The sequence below is a fragment of the Chlorocebus sabaeus genome, chromosome 6 (assembly GCF_047675955.1).
Source record: "Chlorocebus sabaeus isolate Y175 chromosome 6, mChlSab1.0.hap1, whole genome shotgun sequence".
Taxonomy (NCBI): domain Eukaryota; kingdom Metazoa; phylum Chordata; class Mammalia; order Primates; family Cercopithecidae; genus Chlorocebus; species Chlorocebus sabaeus.
In genome coordinates this window covers 60017162-60035005 of record NC_132909.1, presented here as the reverse complement: position 1 = coordinate 60035005, position 17844 = coordinate 60017162, and the positions used below count along the sequence as shown (strand labels likewise).

Here is a 17844-nt window from a genome sequence, read left to right as displayed (position 1 = left end):
ACGCTGTAGCCTGGTCTGGATTCCCTTCCTTTTCATGGCTGAGTAATATTCCACTGTCTGGTTGGACCATGCTGTGTTTATCCACTGATGGACGTCTGGGGTGGCTTTCACCCTGGAGTTGTTGGGAATCGTGCCGCTGTGCACATGTGTATGCAAACACCTCTTTGAGTCCCTGCTGTCGGTTCTGTGGGATCTATACCCAGGAGTGGGATTGCTGGGCCCTATGGTAACTCCACGTTTACCTATGTGAGAAGCCGTCAGGCTGGGCCTTGTTCCATCCCCACCAGCCGCGCACGAGGGTCTGTTTCTCCACCTCCTCTCCTGCTCTTGTCCGAAACCGCACTTGTTATCTGAGCCTCAGTGTCCTGTCTATTAAATAGGCTCGGGGTTCCTCCAAGGCTGCTGGCAGGCCCTGTGAAAGGCTGTCAGCTCCAGCTGCTGTTAGCCGTAGGGGCACAATGGTTATCTCTGAGCTGTCAGGGATCCAGGGAAGAAAGGCTGGTTGGAGTCTCTCTTTCTTTTTTCTTTTTCTTTCTTTCTTTTTAGACAGGGTCTTGCTCTGTTGCCCAGGCTGGAGTGCAGTGGTACCATGATAGCTCACTGCAGCCTGGACCTCCTGGGCTCAAGCTGTCCTCCCACCTCAGCCTACAGAGTAGCTCTCTCTTTCTTTTCTTTTCTTTTCTTTCTTTCTTCTCTTTTCTTTTTTTTTTTTAGAGAAACGTTGTGTTTAATGGTAAAGCTTAGCACACCCCAGCCCCAGGAATGGCGTGGAGCTGTAGCAGCAACAGGCAGGTGGCCCCCACGGAGCCTCACATGGCGAAGAAGATGAGGAAGGCGACCGTCAAACAGAAGAGCCCCATGACCTCAGACAGGGCAAAGCCCAGAATGGCACAGAAGAAGAGCCGCTGTTTGACAGACAGGTTCCTGGCATAGCCAATGATCAAACTGCCCAACACCGTTCCAATGCCAGCCCCTGAACCCGCCACACCAACTCTGGCTGCCCCAGCACCAATCAACTTGGCTGCCGTGTCAATATCCCGGGAGACAACACTGGTCTGGAACTCCTGTCTGGCCACCTGGAGTGGGAAGCTGCTGTAGGAAGGCTGTTTAGATGAATTCACTGGGCCATTCAAGAAGGAGGCAGACACAGGCCTGATTAGCCCCCCGGTACAACAGCGGATCAGAGCTGGAGAAATGAGTAATGCCCTGCTGGTCTGCATTTTTTCAGTTGTTGGTAATGAACATGAATTGATACGGCCATATCTAGATTGCCATCGCCTCTCCCAGCACTGGGGGAAATACCCTCCACACTGCCCAGCCCACAACCCTGCCTATTGCTGGCTCCCGGCCCCACGTCACCTGCACTCCCCACTTTTTCTTTTTTTTAGACAGGGTCTTGCTCTGTTGCCCAGGCTGGAGTACAGTGGCACCATGATAGCTCACTGCAGCCTGGACCTCCTGGGCTCAGGCCATCCTCCCACCTCAGCCTCCGGAGTAGCTGGGACCACAGGTTTGCACCACCCTATTCAGCTAATTAAAAAAATTTTTTTTGTAGAGATGGGGCCTTGCTGTTGCCAGGAACTCCTGGGTTCAAGCAATCCTCCTGCCTTGGCCTCCCAAAGTGCTGGGATTATGGGTGTGAGCCACAGCGCCCAGCTCTAGCCTTTTTGGGTGTCCTTTGGGAGTGATCTGGAAAGCTTCGGGGAAGTGCACAGAGCAGAACGGGTGCCTCCTCAGGGCGTGTGGACACGCAGACACATGCAGACACACGCAGGCACACGCAGGCAGACACACACACGCTCACACACGGGTACACGCAGACACACGCAGGCACATGCAGGCAGACACACACACACGCTCACACATGGGTACACACAGACACATGCAGAACCAGATACACAGACGCACGCTCACACATAGGTACACACAGACACACGCAGACACAAGCAGGCAGACACAGACATACGCTCACACACAGGTACACACAGACACACGCAGGCACACACAGGCAGACACAGACATACGCTCACACACAGGTACATGCAGACACACGCAGGCACACGCAGGCAGACACAGACACATGCTCACACGTGGGTACACGCAGACACACACAGAACCAGATACACAGACGCACGCTCACACATAGGTACACACAGACACACGCTCACACATAGGTACACACAGACACACGCAGACACACGCAGAACCAGATACACACACGCTCACACACAGGTACACGCAGACACACACAGGCACACGCAGGCAGACACAGACACACAGACGCACGCTCACACATAGGTACACACACACGCTCACACATAGGTACACACAGACACACGCTCACACATAGGTACACACAGACACACGCAGACACACGCAGAACCAGATACACACACGCTCACACACAGGTACACGCAGACACACGCAGGCACACGCAGGCAGACACAGACACACGCTCACACACAGGTACACACAGACACACAGACACGCAGAACCACACAGACGCGCGCACACACACACACACACACACACAGACACATGCAGCACAGGCACGTGCTCCCGGAGCAGGAGTTGTGAGGCTGGCGGAATCCAAGACTGAGTTTCCCAACCCACCGCAGTGGGGCGGCCTCGGATGACGTGCAGGCACGCAGCCCGGATGGCCCCAGAGGACCGCAGCAAAAACAAACACGCCGGGTCGATTCCAGCAGAACCCTTCGACCCAGGCCTGCACACGGTGTGCTGGGAATCTGCCCTGGGTGGGGCTGTCCCACTCCCTCCCAGAGTTCGCGGTGGTCCCTGGATGCTTGCTGACCCCAGGGAGGACAGGGCGGGCCGCGGCGGGCGGGGGATGGGCACTGCAGCAGCTGCTGGCCGCCCTCACACGTCTGGGAAACCAGGAACCCTTGGGAACTAAACTTGGTCTTTTAAATGAATTAATTAATTTAAGAAACAGGGTCTTGCTTCACTGCACAGGCTGGAGTGCAGTGGTGCAATCACAGCTCACTGCAGCCTCGACTTCCTGGGCTCAAGCGATCCTCCCACCTCAGCCTCCTGAGTAGCTGGCACTACAGGTGTGCACCACCACACCTGGGTAATTTTCTTTTTTTTTTTTTTTGAGACGGAATCTCGCTCTGTCGCCCAGGCTGGAGTGCAGTGGCCGGATCTCAGCTCACTGCAAGCTCTGCCTCCCGGGTTTACGCCATTCTCCTGCCTCAGCCTCCCGAGTAGCTGGGACTACAGGTGCCCACCACCTCGCCCGGCTAGGTTTTTGTATTTTTTAGTAGAGATGGGATTTCACCGTGTTAGCTAGGATGGTCTCGATCTCCAGACCTCGTGATCCGCCCATCTCGGCCTCCCAAAGTGCTGGGATTACAGGCTTGAGCCACCGTGCCCGGCCCCTATCTGGGTAATTTTTTAAACTTTTTTTTACAGATGGGTCTCCCTGGGTTGCCCAGGCTGGTCTCAAACTCCCGAATGCAAATGATCCTCCTGCCTCGGCTTCCTGAGTAGTTAAGACTACAGGAGCACAGCACCACCCTGGCTAATTTTTAAAATTTGTTCTAAAGACGGGGTCTCACTATATTGCCCAGGCTTGTCTCAAACTCCTGGGCTCAAGTGATCCTCCCGCCTTAGCCTCCCAAAGTGCTGGGATTACAGGTGTGGGCCTCAGCACCCGGCTTGAATTTGTTCTTAACTCATTCACGCTACATGAGTCACCAGGGCTGTCCCGTGTTCAAAGTTCCAATAAGTCTTTGTACTCCTGTTGGCAGGGTCAGGACAAGGTCCACCTCGCAGACTAGGGCTGTGGGGACAGTAAGCTCAGTCTCTGTGTTGCATAACCAATCACCACCCATGTGGTGGCTTCCAACACCATCCACTTAGTACATCACAGTTTTGGGGGGTCAGGAGTCTGGGAACAGCCAAGCCAAGGCCTCTGCTCAGGGTCCCCCCAGGGCTGCAGTCTGGGTGTTGGATGGGGCTGCGTCTCATCTGAGGCTCGGCTGGGGAAGGCTCCTCATCCGGCATTCCCTCAAGCTGTTGGGACCATTTGCCTCCCTGTAGTTGTAGGACCGGGGTCCCTGTTTCCTTGCTGGCTGTTGCCTGGGGGACACTCCCAGCTCCTAGGGGCCACGCTTGGGTCCTAGCTATGAGGCCCTTCTTGGGCCTTCTCACAATGCACTGCTCACTTCTTCATACCAGGAACCAGCAGGGGAGTGTCTTCCCATGACTCTGCTAAGCTAGAGTCTTCTGGCTGGGCGTGGTGGCTCATGCCTGTGATCCTAGCACTTTGGGAGTCTGAGGCAGGAGAACTGCTTTAAGCCAGAGGCAGAGGTTGCAGTGAGCCGAGATCATACCACTGCACTTCAGCCTGGGCGACAGAGCGAGGGAATAAATCTAAAAAGAAAACATAGAACACCCCTATATAAAATTTTATGGTGTTATTTTCCCTGTTTTTTTTTTTTTTTTTTTTTTTTTTTGAGATGAAGTCTTGCTGTCACCCAGGCTGGAGTGCAATGGCATGATCACAGCTCACTGCAGCCTCGACCTCCCAGGCTCTAGATCCTCCCACCTCAGCCTGTCGAGGAGCTGCGGCCACAGGTACGTACCACCACGCCCGGCTAATTCTTTTATTTTTTTGTAGAGACGGTGGTCTCACTGTTGCCCAGGATGGTCTTGGACTCTTGGGCTCAAGCAATCCTCCCACCTCGGCCTCCCAAAGGGCTGAGATTACAGCCGTGAGCCACCACGCCCGGCCTCACGCTTGTCTTATTCAGCATAATGACATCATAGAGGGTGCTGATTCTTAGAGGTTTTGAGGGTCTGAGGGTTTTGAGGCTCAGAGATTTGCTGAGACTCAGGTAGACGTAGGCAGAACTGGGACCAATTCCCCGTTACAGCCAGGGACCCTCAGAGAACCCAATACGGGACCCAGGGGACCGAGGGCAGCCTGGTGCTGACTCCTTACTCGCCCTGCTCACTACTCTATTTTAGGAAGCTATTTGCGTTTTTCTATTTGATTGAATCTCTTCCTGAATGCTTGCTCCGATTCTTTGTGGAATGAGGCAGAATATAAATAAATCAACAGAAAACGGTGCTCCAGAAAACGGTGAGAGACTGCCCGTCCTGCAGGGCCGAAGGAACGCACAAGCAACGCCCGCTCAGGGTCAGGCTCAACGGCCGGTAGCCCCAGGTTTCATGGCTAACCAGGCTGGAGAAGCTGGGCAGAAAAGCACCTGTTTGCAGCTCCCGTTCAGCAGGATCTCTCCCGCTCAGCCCTGTGGACATCGGGGCTGGATCCTTCTCTCTGGGGTGGGGCCGTCCTGGACACCGCAGGGTGCTGAGCAGCGTCTCTGGTCTCCACCCACTCCCTGCCAGGAACCCCCCAACACCCCGAGACCAAGAATCATCAGCTTCCAAACGTTAACATGCCCAAGGAGGGAAACCATGCTAAAGGAATTTAGCTAAGGTCACAGAGCTGGGAAGGGGTGGATCGGGGCCTCAAACTCCTGGCTCCTGGCCCCCTAGGGGCCGAGCTGTGGGGATTTGGATCCCAGACTGACCCCCGGCATGGAAAACCACCAGCATGGACCGGCGCCAGACCTGCTTGTCTGTCGCTTGTCTGCGAGAGGCCAGGAAACGGCTGGGAGAGGGAGAGACGGTTAAACGAAAAAACATCCCAAGAATGCACATTGCTCGTCTCCGGCCCTGGCAGCCCGCCCCGCCGGTGCCTGCAGCAGAGGGTCCCATGATTTTGGGCTCCGCCTCAGCATCTGCGGGATGAGTGCCACTGGGCGGGCAGGTCCAGACCTCACCAAGGTCTGGACAGGGGTCACCCAGGCACACCTGACTCAGACCATGTGGCTAAGTTTGTTTTGAAATTTCACTGCCCAGCGTAACAGAGCCGAGGCCACTCCCAGCGCGGCTGGCTCCCGTCCGGGTCTCTGTGTGTCCTGCAGCTCAGGGTGGCCGGGGCGGGCGGGAGGACAGGCACCTGGCACCCACCCAGACCTGCACCCTGGCCATCAGGCTGCCCCGGGAAGCCGGGCGGCCGGGAAGATAAATGGCAGAGTCAACAGGGCGGGTGCAGGAAAGGACGCTCCCTGTGCGTGCTTCTGAAGCCCTGAGCACACAGCCCTGTCGGTTGGGAATCGTTGAGTGTTTTCCTCTGAGGTCTGCAAGTGTTTATGGTAACAAGAAGAGGGAGGAGGACACAGGGATGGCCGCTGCTGGGCAGCAGCTCCACCTGCTGGTCACCTTCCTCGGGGACACACAAGGACAAGCTGCCGATCGAAGGGGTTTGTCAGAAATGCGGGGAGCAGGGGACGCACCCCCACGGACAGGGGCTTTTCTGGTTGCCACACATGCAGATGACAGACCTGACATCCCCATTTCCCAGGAACTCTGTGGATGGGTGTCCTGGGGCTGCCGTAAGAAAGTGCCACACATGGGGGGTTGGGAGGGGAGAACTTAAAACCACAGACGTGGATCCTCTCCCAGTTCTGGAGGCTAGAAGTCCAAAATCACAGGGTCTGCAAGCCTGTGCTCCCTCCAGAGGCTCCCGGGGAGGACCCTTCCTGCCTCCTCCAGCTCTGGGCATGCAGGTGTCTCTCGGCTTGTGTCCTCCTCCCTGGACACCCAGCCAGACTCCACTGGCACTTAAAAAAAAAAAACCATTGCACCCCCCGCAGTGCCCGTCCCAGAGCACCCACTCAATAAACGCTGGAGGAACTCCCGGGCAGGGGAATGCAGGTGTGCCCAGGGGTCACGGCCTAAACACACAGCTGAGTGAGTCCTGCTGACCCCACCAGCCCCAGTCCTGGCCCCTGACATTGGTCCCGGCCTGGCCTGCTCACCCCTTCATGCCTTTCTGTCTAAGAGGCAGGGATAGGGCGTGGCCCTGCTGCCCTCTGCCTGGTTCTTTTTTTTTTTTTTCTTTTGAGACTGAGTCTCACTCTGTTGCCTAGGCTGGAGTGCAGTGGTGCAATCTCCACTCACTGCAACCTCCACCTCTTGGGTTCAAGAGATTCTCCTGCCTCAGCCTCCCAAGTGGCTGGGACTACAGGCGCGCTCCACCATGCCCAGCTAATTTTTGTATTTTTAGTAGAGACGAGGTTTTGCCATGTTAGCCAGGCTGGTCTTGAACTCCTAACCTCAGGGGATCTGCCCACCTCAACCTCCCAAAGTGCTGGGATTGCAGGCGTGAACCACCGTGCCCAGCTCTCTGCCTGGTTCTGTTTTATTTTATTTTGGAGACAAGGTCTTGCTGTTACCCAGGCTGGAGTGCAGTGGTGCAGTCACAGCTCACTGCAGCCTTGAACTCTTGGCCTCAAGGGATCCTCCCCTCTCAGCCTCCCAAGTAGCTGGGACTACAGGTGCCACCAAGCCCAGTTAATTTTTACTTTTTTTTTTGAAACAGAGTCTCAGTCTGTCTCCCAGGCTGGAGTGCAGTGGCACAATCTCGGCTCACTGCAACTTCTGCCTCCTGGGTTCAAGTGATTCTCCTGCCTCAGCCTCCCGAGTAGCTAGGATTACAGGTGCCCGCCACCTCGCCCAGCTAGTTTTTTTGGATTTTTTTTAGTAGAGACGGGGTTTCACCGTATTAGCCAGGATGGTCTCGATCTCCTGACCTCGTGATCCGCCTGTCTCGGCCTCCCAAAGTGCTGAGATTACAGGCTTGAGCCACCGCGCCCGGCCAATTTTTACATTTTTTAAGAGACAGAGTCTCACTATGTTGCCCAGGCTGGTCTTGAACTCCTGGGCTCAAGCGATCCTCCCACCTCAGCCTCCCAAAGTGTTGGGATTACCAGCGTGGGTCACTGTGCCCGGCCTCTGCCTGGTTGTTGAGGCAGAGACCGGTGTCTTCTTCCCTCGTCTTCCCCCCATATCAGGCCTCAAGAAAGACTTACATGAACCCAATATGCACTAGGACGTCCCTCACCAGAAGTGCCTTCGCTGCAGGCCCAGCCTGAAAGTGATTAATCTCTGCTTCCACCTCTCCCTTCCCCCAACAGTTTGTCTAAAAGTGCCTAGTGGCCTGGGTGACAGACTGACGGGGTGTCTCTCGGGTGGCCTGGAGCACCGGCTGTCAATTCCTTCACTTGCAAATTACCCAGGAGGGGTTAGCAGAGATACTGAGTTCCCAAACCACAGGGGGGTGAGAACAGGTCTGAGGCTGTGGGGTGGGACATGGGGGCCCCCTCCCTGGTCCCTGGTGTTGTTCACCAAGCACAGCAGCAAAACTGTGTCTGCAGCCAGGATGCCTGCAGCCAAGCTCCTGGCTGCACTACCAATGCCCACTTCTGCAGGGGTTTGCCCCCCACCCTGCAGGGATGGGACACCTCCCCTTCTCCTCGAGGGTGGGGACACTGTGACATGATCCTCAACAAGATGCCTGGCCAGGCCCCACTCACTCTGCATCACCCAACAGGTGTCGGAACAATGCATGAACCATGATACAGTCTAAGATGTAGGCTCTACTCAAGGTAGGCACAACTTTGTGGAATAAAATATCAAGGTTTCACAAGGTGACAAGTGGCCAGTTGCTGGAGTTGTGTTAGAGAAACAGAGAATGTCTGGGACGGGATGGGGAGGTGAGAACAGTTTGTGGAGGGTTTAGTATGCAGTCTGTGCCCTATAACCCTTGCTTTAAGCCAGGATGCCAGCATCATCCTATGTCACTTACCACCCGTCTCTTGAAGTCATTGCCAAAGTGAAAAAGCAAAATGGAAATACTTTGCCAAAGGGACGAGAGACAAAAAGCTGAGGTCCTTAATATATAAAGATCTCCAACAAATCAATAAAAGTGAACAAACCAGCTTAATAAATGTGGGATCCTGGATCAGATCATGGAACACAAAAGCACAGGGAAATGGAAAAAAGGATGACATTTGAATCAGCCCTGTACTTAATATTGTAGCCAGGTTGATTTTTTTTTTAGTGGTGATAAATGTTCTGTAGTTATGGAAGATGTCAGCCAATGGGAAGCTGGATGAAAGGTGTAAGGGAACACTCTGTACTATTTTTGCACTTCTTCTGTAATTCACAAATTATCTCAAAATTTAAAAAATAAATTGTTAAAAGTGAACATAATCCACAAAAAGCATTATAAATGTTCATTATGAAAAATTTCAAGCTCTCCAGTAATAAAAAAGATTATAGATCATACAATGAGATGTTACTTTTAGCCTTTAAATGACAATTTTTTTTTTGAGACAGGGTCTAGCTCTGTTGCCCAGCCTGAAGTGCAGTGGTATAATCATGCCTCACTGCAGCCTTGACTTCCTGGGGTCAAGGGATCCCCCTACCTCCACCTTCCAAGTAGCTGGGACTACAGGTGCCTGCCACCATGGCTGGCTAATTGTTAATTTTTTTTTTTTGAGACGGAGTCTTGCTCTGTCACCCAGGCTGGAGTGCAGTGACATAATCTTGGCTCACTGCAACCTCCACCTGCCAGGTTCAAGTGATTATCCTGCCTCAGCTTCCTGAGTAGCTAGGACTGCAGGTGAGAGCCACCACACCCAGCTATTTTTTGTATTTTTAGTAGAGATGGGATTTCACCATGTTGGCCAGGATAGTCTCAATCTCTTGACCTCAGGTGATCTCCCCACCTCTGTCTCCCAAAGTGCTGGAATTATAGGCATGAGCCACTGCGCCCAGCCAAATTGTTAAATGTTTTTGTAGAGATGGGGTCTTGCTATGTTGCCCAGGTTAGTCTCAAACCCCTGGGCTCAAGCAATCCTCCTGCCTCAGCCTCCCAAAGTGCTGATAATACAGGCATGAACCACTACACCTGGTCCAACTGGCAAGTATTTTTAAAAAATAGATAATATCCAGGGATGGTCAAGATGTGATAAATCATGGACTAGCACACAGTGGGTGGAGGACATTGGAATAACTGTTCTTGTAAGCAAGCTTCCCTCTGGAAAACTGTCCTAAGGATACGCTCATAGGATTGTGCAGAGGTGCACACACAAGCACTTTACCTGAAGCATTATTATGGATAAAGGTAAACAAATAATAAACAACTTAGATGCCTTGCTTGAGCCCAGGAGTTCCAGGCTGCAGTGAGCCCTGATGGCGGTACTGTACTCCTATTTAATTTAGGAGATTAGTTCAGTAATCTATGGTACAACCATAAGATAAAACACTTAACATTCACTAAAAAGGATGTTGCAAATCTGTATTTGATAATGTGGAAAGATTCCCATAATATATTGCTAAATTAAAAAAAAACAAATTAAAGAAGAGTATCAATAGTATGATTCTATTATTATTTGGAAAAGTCCATACATGTGTGGGTGTAGTGCATATTTTTTAACAGTACATGTTTGGAAGAACTAAAAGTCATCAGGACAGGTTGGAGAAGAGGTTGGCTCCAGGATTGGGACAGAAAAAATATTATATCTCTGGAGCATATTTTTGTGCCAGAAAGTAAGGAAACTCAAAGAACTATGGCAATGTATCAGAAGGACACAGAGCCAGCGTGGCTGGGTGCCAGTGGTTCATGCTTATAATCCTACCACTTTGGGAGGCTGAAATGGGAGGATGGTTTACGGTCAGGAACTCAAGACCAGCCTGGGCAACATAGGGAGACCCTATCTCTGCAAAGAATTAAAAAAAAAAAAAAAAATAGCAGTGACACGTGACTGTAATTCCAGCTACTTGGGAGGCTGAGGTGGGAGGATTGCTAGAGACCAGAAGTTTGAGGCTGCAGTAAGCTGTGATTGCATCACTGTACTCCAGCCTAGGTGACAGGCAAGACCTTGTCTCCAAAAAAAATAAAAATTAGCCAGGCATGGTGGTGTGTCCCAGCTACTTGGGAGGCTGAGGAGGGAGGATCACTTGAGCCCAGGAGGTCGAGGCTGCAGTGAGGCATGATTGCACCACTGCACTCCAGCCTGGGTGACGGGGCAGACCCTGCCTCAAATAAAGAAAGAGAGAGAGGGAAGGAAGGTAAGGGGAAAGAAGGAAGGAAGGGAGGGAAGGAAGGGCCTTGTTCTTAGAAAATGTCCACCAAGATCTTTAGGGTTAACGGGGCATGATGTCTTCAACTTGATTTCAAATGACTGGAAATAAATTAATAGGCATACCTGTATAACTACATGCATATAATTCTGTGTATATATAACTGCATAATGATATATCTAGTATATATGCCATATAAGTAACTATCTGTGTATATATAGATATATACACACATATCCACCTGCAATTTATACATAAATACATAGACACACATAAATGTGTATACACACACACGGTGAACGATGGAGTGAGTGAGAGAACAATAAAATAAAAAATAGGGCAAGTGTAAACAGTTGGCATATTTGAGTATAAAGAGTATATGAAGTGACTGCATCTATTCTTGCAACTTCTCAGTAAGTTCGAAACGATATTGAAAACAGCCCGTTAGAAACAGGCAGCCTGGAAGAGATTTTAGTAGTCTTCATCCCCAGATTGGGATTACCAGGGGAACTTTTCCTTTTGAAAACAAAATGGAGACATCATTCATATACCATAAAATTCACCCTCATAAAGTATAAAATTCAGTTTTTAAAACATTTTATTATTATTTTTTGAGACAGAGTCTTACCCTGTCGCCCAGACTGGAGCGTAATGGCGTGATCTCGGCTCACTGCAACCTCTGCCTCCCGGGTTCAAGCGATTCTCCTGCCTCAGCCTCCTGAGCAGCTGGGATTACAGGCACCTGCCACCACGCCCAGCTATTTTTTGTATTTTTAGTGGAGACGGGGTTTCACCATGTTGGCCAGGCTGGTCTCGAACTCCTGACCTCGTGATCCACCCACTTTGGCCTCCCAAAGTGCTGGGACTACAGGCGTGAACCACGGCACCCAGCCAAAATTCATTGATTTTTCAGTATCCCTTTTTCTTTAAACTTTTGTGTGTTTTCTGAAAAAATTTTTTAGCAACAAGCCAGTGTTACTTTTGTAAACGTAAAGTTGTACTGTTTTGATGATGAGAAACGGACCTCTCACCCCCTTTGTAGACTGTGGAACCAGGGCTAGCTCAGTACAGTCTTGCAGCCGTCATGATGGGGTGAGATTGGGGAGGACTAAGAGCTCCCACCTTCCACTGCCCCGCCCTCCAGCTTTGCCCACTCCAGCCCAAGCTGTGTGGCAAGACCCATTGTTGGTGCAGGTGCTGGGGGCTGGCGGCTGCTGGCATTCCCACCTTCTAGAGTGACTTTCACACTCCCTGATGAGTTTCCCATTCTGCTCAGCAGGCCCATAAATTCAAAGCGAGGGCCGCAAATGGGGAACCTGGGATGGCACGTCTGGCTCGGGGAGCTGGGAGCCAGTGGGGCCAGACAAGCTGCTGGTGACCTCGGTGCCCCAAGAGCTCAGCTGAGGCTGAAAGGGAAGGACAGGGAGGGAAGGACACTAGAGGACTCTGGAAATGAGTGCAAATTCCAGCCCTGACATTTGGTAGCCAAGGGCTCAAGTGAAAAAGGAGGTAGAATGTACACACACACACGCACACAGGCATCCCTTACTCAATGAGAACTCAGAGTGAATATCGTGTGTAGATCCAGTAGAATGTCACCTTGGGCTGGGCGCGGTGGCTCACACCTGTAATCCCAGCACTTTGGGAGGCCGAGGCGGGCGGATCACTTGAGGTCAGGAGTTCGAGACCAACCTGGCCGATATGGCAAAACCCCGACTCTACTGAAAATACAAAAATTAGCCGGGCGTGGTGGCAGGTGCCTGTAGTCCCAGCTACTCAGGAGGCTGAGGCAGGAGAATCGCTTGAGCCCGGGAGGTGGAGGAGGTCGCAGTGAGCAGAGATCGTGCCATTGCACTCCAGCCTCCAGCCTGGGTGACAGAGCGAGACTCCATCTCAAAAAAAAAAAAAAGTCACCTTGAAATCATAATGAAAGTGGAGAATCCTGGCATCCACTACCACGCCAGGTGATCAAACTCATCAGCATTAAGTCATGTGGCTACTGTGTGCCCTTGATAGGATGTGATGAGAAGGCCCTCGCATCTGAGGTTTTTCTCCCCAAAACTCAACACTCCAGTCTGACCATGAGAAAAACACTGGACGAATCCAATAGAGGGACAACCTACAAAACACCTGACCAGACCTCCTCAAGACTGTTCAGGGCATCAGAAACAAGAACGCCTGAGAAACTGTCTCAGCCCTGAGGAGCCAGAGAAACAGAATGACTTCTTAGGATGGCTAGACAGGTGGATGGGCGGGTGGACAGATGGATGGGTGGATGGGCAGATGGGTGGATGGGTGACTGGGTAGATGGGGGGGTGGGTGGATGGATGGGTAGATGAGCCTATGGGTGGATGGGTGAATGGGTGGATGGATAGGTGAATGGGTGGGTGGAAGGATGGATGAGTGGATGTATGGCTGGCTGACTGGCTGACTGGATGGATGAATAGATGGATGGATGGGTAGGTGGGTGGATGGATGGATGGATGGATGGATGGATGGATGGATGGATGGATGACTAGGTGGGTTGGTGGTTGGGTGGATGGATGGATGGATGGATAGGTGGATAGATGGATGGATGGATAGGTGGATGGATGGATGGATAAATGAATGTCTGGGTAGATGTTGGGTGAATGGACAAATAGGTGATGGATGGATAGATGGATGGGTGATTGATGGGTGAGTGAATGTATGGATGGTGGATGGCTGGGTGGTTGGATGATTGCATGGATGGCTGGATGAATGGCGAATGCATAGATGCATGGATGGATGGTGAATGAATGGATGGATGGATGGATGGATGGTGAATGAATGGATGGATGGATGGATGGATGGTGAATGAATGGATGGATGGATGGATGGATGGAAGGTGAATGAATGGATGGATGGATGGATGGATGGTGAACGAATGGATGGATGGATGGATGGATGGTGAATGGATGGATGGATGGATGGATGGTGAATGAATGGATGGATGGATGGATGGATGGTGAATGAATGGATGGATGGATGGATGGATGGATGGATGGTGAATGGATGGATGGATGGATGGATGGATGGATGGTGAATGAATGGATGGATGGATGGATGGATGGTGAATGAATGGATGGATGGATGGATGGATGGTGAATGAATGGATGGATGGATGGATGGATGGTGAATGGATGGATGGATGGATGGATGGATGGTGAATGAATGGATGGATGGATGGATGGTGAATGAATGGATGGATGGATGGATGGATGGATGGTGAATGAATGGATGGATGGATGGATGGATGGATAAGTGAATGGATGCCTGGGTGGATGGCTGAATGAATGGATGGATGGATGGTGGGGGGGTGGGTGGATGGATGGATGGATGGATGGATGATGGATGGATGGATGGATAGATGGATGGATAAGTGAATGGATGGATGGATGGAGGGATGGATGGATAAGTGAATGGATGCCTGGGTGGATGGCTGAATGAATGGATGGATGGATGGTGGGTGGGTGGATGGGTGGATAGATGGATGGATGGGTGGGTAAGAGGATGGATGCCTGGGCGAATGGCTGGATGAATGCTGGATAGATGGATGGATGGAGGATGGGTGGCTACAGACAGATAAGTTAGAAAGGTGGATGTCAGATGAAATAGTTATAGATGCACACACTCACCTTTATGTATACATGCATGTACACACATATATTCCCACACGTATCTTCCATACAAATGCAGATATTTTCAAGCATGTATTTCCTAGGACTTTCCTGAATTTAAGTTTTCCGAGACATCCCAATCCAAGCTTCCTCCTGCTTCCTCCCTCGCCCCTTCCTCTCTGTCCACAGACGCCCAGTCACGAAATTCTGCCAATCTGGCTTCCACAAGGGCGGCCGGTTATTGACTTCTCTTTACCACCCTCACCCCCGACAGGCAGTGTCTTGCCGGCATCCTTAGGTGTCAGGAGGGGCTCTCCTGCTTTGGATCTGGCCCTTCCATGTCCTCACCACATGGCTGCCATCTTTCTGATGCATAAGGCTAACCCCCTAAGTCCATGACATAATCCTGGCTTTTCCCCCTGGGCCATGTGGACCCAGGGGCTGAGGGTTCTCTGGGGTAGGGCTGTCCTGGGCACTGCAGGGTGCTGAGCAGTATCTCTGGCCTCCCTCGACTTCATAACAGGAGTACTCCCCTCCAAGTTGTGACAACCACAGATATCCCCAGACGTCACCCAGTGTCCCCCAGGGGCCAGGGTCAGCCCCAGGTGAGGACCCCTGGGTTGGAGGTTTCCCCATGGAGGGTTGTGGTGGCAAGAAGATACCAGGAGGATGTGAGCTGCACGGAATCACCAGATCCTCCCTGAACATTTGGCTCCAGGGTCTCTGCCTGGACAGAACCATTCCCAGATGCAGACCCAGGGGCCTCTCCTGCTCCTCTGACCTCACCTGCGTGCCCTGCGTTGCTTCCTCTGCCGGGGAAGCTCACCCACGCTCTCAGGTCCTGGCCGGAAGGACAGAGGGCTCCCCAGGCACAACGTCTTCTGATGAGAATCACAGCTGCTGAGAGGCAGCTGCAGGGGGCTGGGAAAGTTCCGGGGACCCAAGGGAGCTGTGAGATCTAGCGCCTGGGATGGCAGAGGCTCCGGCCAGTGAGGACAACAGTGTGGGGGTCGGTACGCAGGCGGTCACCTTGTAACGGCCACAAACGGGCTGCAAACGGGAGGCAGGCCTGGGCTGCTGAGTCACCCGGGCCTCACGCAGTTCGCAAAAAGCTGTAACTCGAGGCAACATCACACCGACCGTGGAAGCAAGCGTGGAAGGGAGGTGGACGCTGTCTCAGCCTCCAGGAGCTCTGGGTGGGCATCTGATTAACGTTCATGACCCCGGGATGCTAAACACACGGAGTAGCCTCTGTGACTGGCCACGCAACCCACGGACGCTTTCTCAATAGAGGCTTCTCCCCAGGCCCTGTGGATGCCGGGGCCAATCTTTCTCCCAGGTGGGGCCATCGTGGGCACTGCTGGGTGCTAAACAGCAATCCTGGTCTCCACCCTCTCCATGCCGGCGGCACCCCCAGTCATGACAACCACAGGTGTCCCAGACAGACAGAATCTATCCCCCGGTGAGACCCCCTGGGTTAGGGGATTCCTCGGATCCCCGAGAGACTCTGCATCCCATGATCCTCTGCTCCACTGAGGTCCCAGGAGGCTGCACACATGGAAATCCACACTCTGAGTCAGGAGGGAGAGAGGAGGAGAATTCCAGGAGCTGGGGGTCCCCTTGGTTTACACGCTCTGCCCCATCGGGAACTTATTCTGTTGTCGAGTGTGAGCAGGGAGCAGATTCACTATTTTTCCCATAATGAACACAGGTCTCTCCCTCTCTGCACTCTGGACACTGAGGCTGGATCGTCCTCTGGGGTGCGGCTGCCGTGGGCACTGCAGGGTGCTGAGCAGTGTCCGTGGCCTCCACTCACTCCACGCCAGGGGCACCCCCCAGTCATGACAACCACAAATGTCCCCAGACATCGCCCAGCGTCCCCTGGGGCAGGATCACCTGGCTGAGAACCGCTGCTAGGTGACTGTTACCCTCACCACGCCCCGTGAAAAGGGTCGCTGCCAGGGTTAGACACAGCAGGAGCTGAGGCTGCGGGAGGCTGGTGACCCCTGGGCAGAGGGAGGGAGGGAGTGAGGGCTGATGCCTGGCTCTGGGCTCAGACAGATACAAGATGATTAGTCAGTAAAGCACCAGGGAGCAGGGGACGATCTGACCAGGGTCCGGCTGGTTCCTCTCTGGAGTGAGCGCTTTTCTTCCCAGAGAATTCAGAGGTGCTTAGATGTTGAGGAAGGTTTATTTTGCTTTTTGTTTGTTTTTGGAGACAGGGTCTCACTCTGTCACCCAGGCTGGAGTGCAGTGGTGCGATCTTAGTTCACTGCAGCCTTGACCTCCCAGGCTCAAGCCTCCTCCCATCTCAGCCTCCCGAGGAGTGGGGACGACAGGCGCGCATCACCGCGCCCGGCTAATTTCTGTATTTTTAGTAGAGACGGGGTCTCTCCATGTGGCCCGGGCTTGAACTCTAGGGCTCAAGCGGTCCTCCTGCCTCGGCCTCCCAAAGTGCTGGGATTACAGGCGTGAGCCCCCGCGCCCAGCCCTGGCTGGAGGATTTGAATTCCTCCAGGTGGAGGAATTAGAACCCATTTAAAGGGAAAATACAGAAAGTCTTGATTTAGCCTGGAGAGGACCAAGAAGTGGCTTTAGAAGTGGTTTTAGAACATGGAGAAGGATGTTTAGACAGTATAGAGGTTGATGAAGTGAGCTGGGATATAATTAACCCAGAAACTCATTTTTTTCACTTGTTTTTTTTTTTTTTTTTTGAAGACAGGGTCTCACTCTGTTGCCCAGGCTGGAGTGCAGCGGTGCGATCATAGCTCACTGCAGCCTTAACTTCGTGGGCTCCATTGATCCTCCTGCTTCAGCCTCCTGAGTAGCTGGGACTACAGGCACGTGCCACCACATCCGGCTAATTTTTGTGTTTTGTATTTTTTTGTAGAGACAGGGAGTTGGGATTACAGATGGGAGCCACCACGCTCAGCCCACATAGTCATCTTAATAGATGCAGACAAAATTCAACACCCTTCATGACAAAAACACTCAACAAATTCGGAACACAAGAATATTCCCTCTACCCAATTAGAGGCATGCACAAAACACCCACAGCTACCACGATACTCAATGGTGAGAAACTGAGTGCTTTTCCCCTAAGCCAAGAACAAAGCAGGGAGCCGTGGCTCACGCCTGTAATCCCAGTGCTTTGGGAGGCCGAGGAGGGAGGATGGCTTGAGCCCAGGAGTTCAAGATCAGCCTGGGCAAGATGGTGAGCCTCCATCTGTACAAAAAAAAA

The 17844-nt window shown here is 52.3% G+C and overlaps 1 protein-coding gene and 1 pseudogene across 1 annotated transcript in view; both read right to left on the bottom strand.

Annotated features, from left to right (window-relative positions):
• GNG7 (G protein subunit gamma 7) overlaps nucleotides 1-17844 on the bottom strand; it is a 205075-nt gene that overhangs the window by 66687 nt on the left and 120544 nt on the right. The window lies entirely within an intron of this gene.
• LOC103233651 (ATP synthase F(0) complex subunit C1, mitochondrial pseudogene) lies at nucleotides 740-4401 on the bottom strand (annotated as a pseudogene).